Source organism: Rhinopithecus bieti, unplaced genomic scaffold, assembly GCF_001698545.2.
Source record: "Rhinopithecus bieti isolate Rb0 unplaced genomic scaffold, ASM169854v2 scaffold_641, whole genome shotgun sequence".
Classification (NCBI taxonomy): domain Eukaryota; kingdom Metazoa; phylum Chordata; class Mammalia; order Primates; family Cercopithecidae; genus Rhinopithecus; species Rhinopithecus bieti.
Genome location: NW_016803417.1, coordinates 2585032 through 2597205, shown reverse-complemented (window position 1 = coordinate 2597205; position 12174 = coordinate 2585032). Strand labels below are relative to the sequence as shown.

Genomic DNA, 12174 nt, shown 5'->3' with positions numbered 1-12174 from the left:
CCCCATATATAATCGTCTCCATTAACAGATGAATCAGCTAAAGCTCAGAGAGGCTACATGATGTGCCCAAGTTCACACAAACAGTACATGGAACAGCCTATGAGAAAAATCAAAACAAAACCAGCTTAGTTCTCCCATGCACCTTCCACCTTCTGCCAGGTCAGACAGCTTGTTTTCTTTTTTCTTTCTTTTCTTTTTTTTTTTTTTTTTTTTTTTTTGGGAAAGTTTTTTTTTTTTTCTTTTTTTTTTTTTTTTTTTTTGGTCTGGGAAAGTCTTTATTTTTTCTCTATGTTTGAAGGATATCTTAACTGGATATACTATTCTAGAATGAAAGTTTTTTTTCAGCCCTTTAAATATGTCATGCCACTCTCCTGGCCTGTAAGGTTTCCACTGAGAAGTCTGCTGCCAGATGTATTGGAGCTTTTCTGTATATTATTTGTTTCTTTTCTCTTGCTGCTTTTAGGATTCTTTCTTTATCCTTAACCTTTGGAAGTCTGATGGTTAAATGTCTTGGGGTAGTCTTATTTGGGTTAAACCCACTTGGAGTTCTATAACCTTCTTGTACTTGAGTACTAGCGTCTTTCTCTGGGTTTGGGAAGTTCTCTGTTATTATCCCTTTGAATACACATTCTACCCCAATCTCTCTCTCTACTTCCTTTCTAAGGTCAATAACTCTTAGATTTGCCCTTTTGAGACTATTTTCTAGATCTTGTAGGCAGGCTTCATTAAAAAAATTCTTTCTGCTTGTCTCCTCTGTGTATTTTCAAATAGCCTGTCTTCAAGCTCACTAATTCTTTCTTCTGCTTGATCAATTCTGCTGTTTATAGACTCTGGGCTGGGCGTGGCAGCTCCTGCCTGTAATCCTAGCATTTTGGGAGGCTGGGGCAGGTGGTTTGCTTGAGGCCAGGAGTTTGAGACCAGCCTGGGCAACAAGGGAAAACCCTGCCTCTACAAAACAAACAAACAACGACAAAAAATTAGCCCACTGTGGTGCACACCTGTAGTCCCAGCTACTCAGGAGGCTGAGTGGGGAGGATCACTTGAGCCCAGGAGGTCAAGGCTGCAGTAAGCCATGATTGCACCACTGCAATCATGGGTGACAGAGCGAGACCCTGTCTCAAAAGAGAGATAGAGAGAGCCTGGGTGACAGAGCAAGACCCTGCCTCAAAAGAGAGAGAAAGAGAGAGGGAGAAGGGGAGAGAGGGAGGGAGGGTGGGAGAGACAGAAAGAGAAAGTGGCTTTGATGCATTCTTCAATATGTCAATTGCATTTTTCACCTCCAGAATTTCTGCTTAATTCTTTTAATTATTTCAATTTCTTTGTTCAATTTATCTGATGGGATTCTGAATTCCTCTTCTGTGTTATCTTGGATTTCACTGAGCTTCATCAGAACAGCTGTTTGAATTCTCTGAAAGGTCACATATCTCTGTATCTCCAGGATTAATTGTTGGTGCCTTATTTATTTCATTTGGTGAGGTCATGTTTTCCTGGATGGTCTTGATGCTTGTGGATGTTTGTTGGTGCCTAGGCATTAAAGAGTTAGGTATTGATGATAGTTTTTGTGGTCTGGGCTTGCTTTTACCCTTTCTTCCTGAGAACGCTTTCCAGGTATTCAAAGGGGCTTAGGTGTTGTGATCTAAGTCTTTGGTCACTGCAACCATATCTGCTTTAGGGGCATCCCAAACTCAGTAATGCTGTGGCTCTTACAGACTCATAGAAGTACTGCCGTGGTAATCTTGGGTAAGATCCAGAATTCTTTGGATCATCAGGCAGAGACTTTTGTTCTTTTCTTTTACTTTCCCCTGAAGAAATGAAGTCTCTCTCCCTGTGCTGAGCTGCCTGGAGCTGGGAGTGGGATGACACAAGGACCGCCATGACCACCACAACAGAGTCACACCCAAAGCCAGCACAGCACTGGGTCTTGCCAAGGCCTGCAGTAACCACTGCCTGGTTACTACCGATGTTCACTTAGGGCCCAAGGGCTGCACAATCAGCAGGTGGCAAATCCAGCCAGGCATGTGTCTCTTACTTCAGAGCAATAAGTTCCCCAAGCCTGGGACCAACCCAGATATGCTGACTGGGAGCCGGGGCCTGGAGTGGGGAACCTTAGGAATATACCTGGTGATCTATTCTTCTGTGGCTGAGCTGGCACCAAAGCCCCAAGACGAAGTCCTTCCCACCTTTCTCTTTTCTTTCCTCAAGCAGAGGAGTCCCTTCTTATGGCCATCACTACCACAGCCCACGGTAAATAGTGCCTGGCTATTGCTGATGTTCACTCAAGGCCCAAGGGTTCTCCAGTCAGCATGTGGTGAATGCTGCCAGTCCTGAGACTCTCCCTTCAGGGCAATGGGCTCCCCTCTGGCCCAAGGCAGGTCCAGAAATTCTGTCAAGGAGCAAAGGCCTGGAATCAGCAGCCCCAGGAGCCTGCTTGGTTCTCTACTCCACTGTGGTGGAGCTGCAAGAGAAAATCCCCTTCGCTCTTCCCTCCTTTTCTAAGCTGAAATAGACTTTGCTCATAGCCACCACAGTTGGCAGTATGCTGATTTACACCCGAAGCCAGTATGGCTCTGAGTCTCACCCAAGGCCTGTGGTGAGTACCGCCTGGCTACCACTGTCAATGATTCAGGGTCCAAGGGCTCTTTAGTCAGCAGGTCATAAATCCTGTCAGGACTGGGTCCTTCCCTTGAAGGCCTTTAAGGCCTGGGCTGTGTCTGGAAACGTCATCTGGGAGCTAGGGCCTAGAATGCCTGTTGCCCTGTCTACTGTGGCTGAGCTGGTGTCCAAGTTGCAAGACAAAGTCCTCCTCACTCTCCCCTCTCCTCTCCTTAAGCAGAGAGAAGGAATCTCTCCTGGAGTTATCAGCTTCTCTGCCGGGGGTTGAGGGAGGACATGCAAATACTCCCTTAGCTGTTGCCTCCCTAAGTCATGTGCACATCAAGTCCACTGACTCCAAGCCCAGCACAGCATCAAGACTTGCCCAGGAATTGTAGTCCTTGTGGCTTAGACTGCCTTTCAAGTTTATTTAGAACCCAGAGCACTTTAGCCCACAGCAGTGAGGCTTGCTGGAACTCAGGTTCCAACTGGTGGGATGAGCAATTCTCCTCTGGCTAGGGCTGGTCTAAAAGCTCTCTCCATGAATGTTAGCTGATTTCTGCCCAGTGTTGCTTTGCACTGTGACAGGGCAGCACTGAGTTTCAATGCAAAGTGCCATAATCACTGCGCTGTCCCTCCTCTTAGTGCACAGATTCTCTCTCCACACCATGTGGCTACTGCCAGGAGATAGGGGAGGGGTGATAAAAGCAACTCAAGACTGTCTTTCCTACCCTCTTCAGTGCCTCTTTCCTTAATATGATGTTTAAACCAGGTATTGTGATCATTTACCTGATTTTGGTTTTATGAAGATGTCTTTTGTGTTGATAGTTGTTCAATTTGGTGTTCCTCTGTTGTGTGTGTAAAAAGTAAAGTAGAGGTTCCTCTTCAAAGACTTTCCTCCCCATTTAACTAGGAATAAATAGGAACTTCTCTTAGAAGCAAAATGTATTCAAAGACCTGTGCTAACGTTTTAAAATATCTGCTAGCCAAAAAATTACTTCTCTTAGAAGGACAAAAAAAGCAATTAAGTCAAAACATATTAAACAAGTTTGAAGAGGAATTATGAAGTAAAAAGAGGGGAATTGTAAAAGTAAAATAGAGGGTCCTCTTCAAAGACTTGCCTCCCCATTTAATTAGGAGTAAATGGTAACTTCTGTTAGAAGCAAAATTCATTCAAAGACCTGTGCTAACATTCTTAAACATCTGCTAGCCGTGATAAAGAAATCAATGTACTTTATGTTTTTAGCTCCCAGAATTTAGCCTAAATATTTGCCCTGGCACGCTTACACTGGCCCAAGCAAGCATTAGGTCATAGTCTGTTCCTCTTCCTTATTCGAAGGTGTTTTTACCTTTCTCAGCATTCCACAAATTACTTCCGCCTTCCTTTATTCTCCTCTGACTTTGCCTTTTTAAAAAAGTTCTAAGTTGCTAGCCAGTTGGGACAAATACAGAATGTGAGGTCCTGTTCCAGCCAATGGAAACCAGACACAGAAGTAGGGTGGAGACTTTAAGTTATAAATAGCCCTGTCTCCTTTTTCCGGTCCACTCTTGTGGCAAAACTGCTGGTGAGTGTACCCTTTCTGCAGAAAGTAAAAATGGCCTTGATGAGTAAATTAAATTTGTGTTCAAGTGCAATTTCGTTACGGCACTGGGGAACAAGAATTTCAAACAGGTTGGGGGACGATCGCTGGGGACTTCTATTTAGCCATCTTGTTCTGCCCCCTCCTTCCAGAAATCTCGGTTTTAACAAGCCTCCAGCTAATAGTAATGTGCCTAAATTTTGAGAGCCACTGCTTTAGTCTATTCCGAACAGGAGAGTAGCAAGCATCACATGTCTGAGTCTACCAGAGGTCTCAATCTAAGCTGCATATTACAGTCACCTGGGGAAGTTTTGAAAATCCTGGTGCCCAGGCTGTATCCAAAACCAGTGAGATTTCCTAGGTGTCTCTGATGAGCAGCTGAGGCTGAGAACCACAGGTGTACTAGCTTTTACATTGTGCCTTCCACCTTACAAAGCTCTTTGATCAAGCCCTTCTTCCTTAAAACCATAAGGATAATACACATGGCAATGGTATCTTGAATGTGAAAATGCTCTAGCAGTTGCTACTTTTTTTCTGGAACAGATATGTGCCAGAGAAGATTCTTCACCACTGCACAGATGAGGCCACCTAGAAGGCAACTGACTTGCTCAAGATTAAAGAAAGTGACTGGACCATGGCTCAAAACTAAGAATCCTGGGGCTCACTAATTTGTTCATTCATTTATTCAACAGTCTATTTTGGCTACTGTGCTAGTTTCTGGACACATAAGGACAAATGTCACTGAGCCCTGACCAAAGGATTTATAGTCGGCTGAGAAGATGGACGGACAGACAGATATGCAGCCACAACAATGTGGAGAGTACTTCAGTACGGGTGGCAGCAAGGTCTCCTGAGGTGATCCAGCAAGAATTCCCAAGCTTTTGGTAGAAGGGATAGCTCAGGAGAGTTTCCAGGGAAGCTTGGTTGGTGGTCTGGGACATGTAGGAGATGTCCAGGCAACAGCAGACAGCTTATATCAAGGTGTACCTAGAGAACAAACCTGGAGAAGCAGAGTATCCTGAGAATCTCAAGAAAGGCCTAGTATGCAGACGTAATGCCCCATTCAAGACCTTGCAAGCCTTTTTCATCTTAGTCTTATTGTCCGTTAACAGGTTATTCAGTTACATTGGAGCAGTATCTGAGGGCAATGCCAGCACTCCAGGCCCTCCACCATGTTTGGTGGTATTCCAGAGAAAATGGGCTTTGGTCTAAGGGTCTTGTCTTCCTTTTCTGGGCCATGCACAGGGATAGGCTTTGCCTTCTCTGTGGTATAATAAATGGGGTGGAACTCAAGGAAATGATCAGTGGGGGTTGCTTGGTACATGAAGTGGGAAACTTTATGCCCCAGAGCTCAGCATTACCAGAACCAGGTCTGGCTTCCATCCTGTGCAAGTTACTAGAGGCCTGACCCTTTCAAGTCATTTGACCTCTGCATCTCTCATATTTGTACGGTGGCCATGCCTCCCTCATTAGGTTGCTGTGAGGCTTCAAGGCAATAACTCCTGTGAACAGGAACAGTGAGATACCAGCTGCTTCGCTGATGCTGTCACAGTGGAGGGAAGCAGGGAGCTGGAAGTGGAGGACTGTGCTTGCTATGGCTGTGTTCTCTCCAAACCCTTGACTCCAGATATGGGTTTTACTAGCCATGGGCTGAGGTCAGATCAGGAGTGAGAGAGCATGAGAGGGGCCTGCTGAGACTCCCTGGCTATGCGACTCTATTCAGTTTTTGGTTTTCTTTCTGGCACACATCGATGCAAGTGTTGCTGCTCAACAAGGAAACAGAAATACCTCGTGGAGAACTCATGGCAAATAATGTTCTCATGGCAAATAATGCTCTCCCCACATTTCCAAATGATGTTCTCGTGGCAAATAATATTCTCCCCACATTTCCTCCTATTCCCTGAAGAGGGCTGCTTCTGCATGAGGACATGGAAAGAGGAAGCCCTCCCTGCCTAAAGGTGAATCCCAGAGGGAGCCAAGCAGTGGCTGTGCTTTGATTGGAGAGTGACGACCCCGGGCATAATCATGATCCCCCCAACTCCGGCACCCATTTGGCTCCACCTAGTGGGGTCAATTTCCTTACACAGGCTGCTTCAGATGCCCCTCTCTCCTCAAGGTGATGATCACCCATTTTAGTAAACTCACCACTCTGAAAATCAGTCTATATTAACAAGAATAACAGATTGGCTTTTGGCATTTTGGGGTCAACAATATGGAAGAGATTAAAATAAGGAGAAAATCTCTGGATATCTAGGGATGTAGGATTACAAGCTACTATGATAAATGACTTAAAAGTTTACTTTAAAGCTTTTCATTTGAAAACAATTTCAAACTTGCAGAAAAGTTTCAAGAATAGTACAAAATATATCCTATGTACTTTATTCAGATTTACCTGTTGCTAACATTTTCCTCCATTTGTTATTTCTTTCCACCCTCTTTGCATATGTACATTTTTTCCTGAACCCATCCAAGGATAAATTACCTTCATACTTGAGAGTAATTTACATATCTAATAGCTACTCACCTCTAAATACCTTAATGTGTATTTCCTAGGATTAGGGACCTCTTTTTACGTAACTACTGCATGATTGTCAACTTCAGGAAGTTCTGTTCTGTAATTTATTGTCTGTAAGGTGTGTAAGAACAGTAAAATGTGTGTGTGTGTGTGTGTGTGTGTGTGTGTTTTAGTAAAAGGTTATATGAAGGCATGGGAATGTAAATTTTTGCTGAGGCTTAAAGGATTGTTTTAAGTTAGATAAAGCTGAAGGTTCAAAAAAGTTGTGGAAAAATAGTGAAAATTAAATTTGCAGAAGAGGTTCTCTGTGTGAACATGTTGACTAAATTCAAAAGGGTTATAAGGTTTTTGCTTCTTTAAAATTTCTGAGTCATGATTTTGCCAAAAAAATTAACTTGTGGTCATCTGGAATTCTCAAAATCAAACTTCAGTTTCAAAATCGTCTTCCCCGGCACCTGACTTTTCAAATACTTCAGAAGGCCCCTGAAGTGTTCAGAAAAGAGAGGTAAACAGGATCATTTGACATGTTTAGCTACCTGGGATTGCCAAAATGATGCTCAATCTTCTTTAGGTTACATTTTTGTGAATAATACTAATATATATTCTGAAATTTTATAGGATTTCCAAAATTCTAATATCTAAGTATATGTTAACAATCACAATTATAGTTATGTTAGTTATTGTAAACCACAGAAATAACCAAAGGGCATATGCCGTATATGACTTTGTAACCTTACTTCATCCCCTTCATTTACATAGGGTGTGCCCCAAGTAGAGGGCATTTAAACTCACAAAAGCTCTGCAACAGGGCCTTTGAGCCCCTGCGCTCAGGCCTGCTCCCCACACTGTGGAGTCTACTTTCATTTTTAATAAAACCCTTCATTCTTTCCTTTCTTTGTTTGTGCATTGTGTCCAATTCTTTGTTCAAGACGCCAAGAACCTGGACATCCTCCACCATTAACATATTGACTGTTTCTTGCAGTTGGAGTCCATTTCCACTCTAGTTTGCCCTGCACACATGCATATACACACCCCAACCCCGCACATGATGCTGCCGCCGCCGCTGCCACCGCTACCAGTGTTTCATAGCTGCTGTGTCCTGTGCTCCATTTCTTTCCTCATCAATTGATTGGCTAATTTAGTGGCTTAAAATACAACCATTAATTATTTCTCACATTTCTGTGGGTTGGCAATCTTGGTAGTTTCTCTGCTGGTCTCATCTGGGTGCACACACATGACTGTTATCATCTTATGATTAAGCTGGGCTGAAGAGTCCAAGATGCCCTCACTCACACATCTGGCTGTTTGCAGGACACCTCAGTTCTCTAAATGGCCTCTAATGGTCCAGGAGGCCAGCATGGGCTTCCCCACAGCATGGCGGTCTCAGGGTTCCAAGAAGTTGAAGACGGAAGCTGCAACAAGGTCTCTTAAGGCCTAGACTCATGAAACCACACACATCACTTCCACGATATTTTATTAGTTAAAATAATAGACAAAGCCAGCTCATATGCAGGGAGGTACAGAAATAAACTCCAAGGGTGAAGTCTTGATGGGAGGGAGAGCAATGCCACATTGTAAGTGGGCATGGACTCATAAGGGGCCATTATTATAATGATCTACCATACCCCATGATCTGGTGAGCAAGAATTAACCAAAACATGCCCCAATAGGAAAAAAGCAAGGCTCTCTCAACTACAGCACTGGCATGCCAGCGAGTGATCTTTGGTGGCAAACAACAGAAACAGACTGTAGCCAACTTAAACAGAACAGCCACCCATGAGAAGGGCGTCAGAAAGCTCACAGGCTTGGTGGAGGAGTTTTGCAATGAGACCTCAAAAGCATCAGGAACAGGGCAGCTCTAGGGGTGGGGGCAGTCTCTGAAGTAGGGATTGATGGACAGTCATTTGAGGGGACTACCACGGGAACCACTTTCTTTTTACTGACTTTGTTGTTGTTGTTGTTGTTCTTTGTGTCATTTGGCTCAAGATTCAGATTTCTTGGGGAGCACTGGCCTGACTTGGGGCATGTTCCCAGGGCTTCGGTGGGTAAGTGGGCAGAAACTTGATTGATAGGATCACAGGGGGTGGCGAGAAGGGAGCACCCAAAGGAGAAGACAGACACTGTGGCAAAAAGCGGAGGAGGTGCCAGGCAGGCAACAATGCCCACTGTCCCCTGATGTCCAACTGGTTCCTGGGGGAGCTCACTTGGCTCTCTGGGTTCTGACAGTGATTTAGGGGTGATCACTTAAATCTAACTCAACGCCTCTGCTTTCACCCAATGAATGAAAACAATCACTAAAAAACATTGTTCCCTCCTACATGCAAAATGTAATTTTAGGTTAATTTTGTCACCCTGGACCTTTTTGTCCTCATTCAACACTGTTTTCACGGGTCTCAAAATCTTGTGACAGACGTTTGGTCAAATTGATTTTGATGAATAAGAACTGATGTTAAAAACTAATAACTTCAATAAACTGTGACACACACACAAACAAATGTTCCACAAAACATTCTCCTTTCCTTCTGGAGGTTTTAGGATGCATTTATTGTTCACCAGTCTTTTACTGTTAACTTAAATGTCGAATTGAAACAAACAGTTCTAAGACTGTTTCCACCACTGATTAAGACTTGGGTGGCATGTATTAGGGCTAATATTCATTTGGCCTTCTGAGATTTCTGGGCAGACTTGGTGGCCTAGCCAGCTCCTGCAGGCTTCTTGTCCACTGCTTTAATGACGTCCACAGCAACTGTCTGTATCACATTATCAACAGCAAAGGGACCCAGAAGAAGATGGCCAGAGAAGCTTTCTACACACAGAACCATATCAACAATGGCAGCATCACCCAATTTGAAGAATCTGGGTTCATCTTCCACCTTCCCACCAGAATGGTGACCAACCTTCTCCATCAGCTCAGCAAACTTGCAAGCAATATGAGCCATGTGACAATCCAGCACAGAGGCACAGCCAGTATTGATTTGGCCTTGATGGTTCAGGGTAATCACCTGAGCGGTGAAGCCTGCTGTTTCCATTGATGGGTCATTTTTGCTGTCACCAACCAGGTTGCCACAATAAGCATCTTTGACTGACATGTTGTTGACATTGAAGCCCACGTTGTCCCCAGGAAGAGCTCCACTCAAAGCTTAATGGTGCACTTCAGCAGACTTCAGTTGTGATGTTGACTTGAGCAAAGGTGCGGTACCCATTTTAGGCTTGAGAGCACCAGTCTCCATTTGGCCCACAGGGGAGTATCGATACCACCAATACTGTGGACATCCCTGAGGGGCAGGCTTAAGGGCTTGTTAGTTGAACAAGTTGGTGGTAGAATGCAATCCAGAGCTTCCAGCAGTAAGGTTCCACAGGCATGGCCATCTTTACAGGTGACCTTTTATCCCTTGAGCCAAGGCACGTGAGCACCTGGGTGAGCCTTCTGTCACCCCACTGATAATGGGCACAAACACTTCTGTGTCTGAGCTGTAGCCAATTTCTTAATGTAGGTGCTGACTTCTAATATAGGTGCTGAAAAATGACCTGAGCCATTTTGCACTCCCACCAGCACTGTAGGAGAGTTCAAGCTGCTTTGTGTTCTTGCCAGCAGCTACTTTGTCAGCATGTTATTGATGTTAGTGAAAGAAACAATGCAATTTAAAAAAAATGTTTCAATATCATGGTGTGACTTTGGGTGTGGGGAAAATAGTAACACACTTTTCTATTCCTCTGTCACTATTTTTACTATAAAAAAAGCACACTTAATTTCAGCCTAATGCCTCCCAATTGTTGACCCATATAGTCACAAGTGGAGAATTTGGGGAAGTCTACCCCTTGAAATATTGTTTCATTGAAACCAGAGAAATGTCTGAAAATGTATAGACACAGCTTCTCCAATTGTTCCTGTCCTCTCTGCAGGGTGTGAGCGCATGGTGGGCAGAGCTGTCCCACCACTGGTCCAGGGTAAATTGCTTCATCTCCCTGGGTTGTCCTATGAATGGGAAGGAGACTACGAATAAAGTGAATCAGGTATAGCAGTTCAGCTTCAGGATCAGTCTGTAATTTAGTTGTCATTTTCATGTTGGATTAGGAAGCACATTCAAAGACAAGAGGCATATGGTTAGTAGCTAATTAACGGCCTTGATGGAATTCTTAACAATTCAGGACGTTGTGCTGATAAGATGTGCTCTGTGCCCCCTCATCTCTGACTCCCAGAGTCTGCTGCAGAGTTAGATAAGGATTTCAGCCTGCATGCCCATCAGGACCCAACTTGCTGGGGCTGGAATCTGATCTCAGGATCCCCAACTTCAGTCTTGCATCTACAGGGAATTTTTCTTGTCTTACCTTCCAAGGCAATGATCTCAGCACATGATCCCTGACATCCAGAGAAATCCTTGTTATCAGTGTCAGGGTCTTTTAATAAGAGACTGGGCCCAATTTGTGCTCACTGGTGTGTGAGAAGAAGACAGAGAGCAAGGTGGGTGGAGGGGAGGCAGTAGAGCGGTGGTGAGCTCACTCATTCCAAAGAGCCAAATACATGATTCTGGATAATCCACCGTTTCAGTATTGCCTTTTCTCCCCTCTTTGGTGCAGATGGCATGGGACTGTACTGATCAGGTGGTGGGAGCAGGACAAGTACCTGCTGAACTGCTCAGGCTGAAACATCTCATCCCCTCTGCCTCTTTAAAAGTAAACCTAGGAATTGCATTCACTCTATTGTAATCCATTTTTGAAGCTTCTAGAAATATGAATTTTGTTGCCAAGCCTCAGTGGAAGTAATTCCTTTCCCTAACAATCAGGAAGAAATTAAAACAGCACGCAATGGGGCTGGTGAAGTGTGTCCTTGTAAAATATTAGACTCGGTTTGTGGTCTGGTTTTAACTAATATGCCAAACTATAGGTGTGGATATAACTTATTCCTGAATTCCGTCATGGTCATTTTATTGTATGTTTTCTCATTTGTGTATCTGAATTCTGAAGTGACAGAGACTCAATTTCCCTTTGATTCTCCTCCCCACCCAAGGTTTGACCCAATGTATCAGTTAGCTTCTGCTATGTAATGAGCCACTCCAAAAGTCAGTAGCTTAGAATGACATACATTTTTAAAAATAGACCTTATTTTTTAGAGAAGTTTTAAGTTCATGGAAAAATAGTGCAGAAAGTAAAAAGAGCTCTTACACATCCTCTACCCCAACACATATGCAGCCTCCCTGACTAACATCCAACACCAAAGTCATACATTTGTTACGATTGATAAACCTACGTTGATACACCAAGATCAACCAAAATCTACAGTTTACCATAGGGCTCACTCTTGGTGTCCTATATTCTATGTGGTTGGGGTAAATGTACAATGCCTTGTATTCACCATTATAGTATCATGTAGATTGGTTCACTGCCCTAAAAATCCTCTGCTCTGCCTGTTCATCCTTCCCTCCTCCTAACCCCTGATAATCACTGATGATTTTACTGTCCCCCAATTTTGTCTCTTACAGAATATCA

General features: G+C 43.8%; 1 pseudogene; it reads right to left on the bottom strand.

The window, feature by feature from the left end:
* Nucleotides 1-9341: 9341 nt before the first annotated feature.
* Nucleotides 9342-10752, bottom strand: LOC108536331 (putative elongation factor 1-alpha-like 3; annotated as a pseudogene).
* Between the last annotated feature and the right edge of the window lie 1422 nt (nt 10753-12174).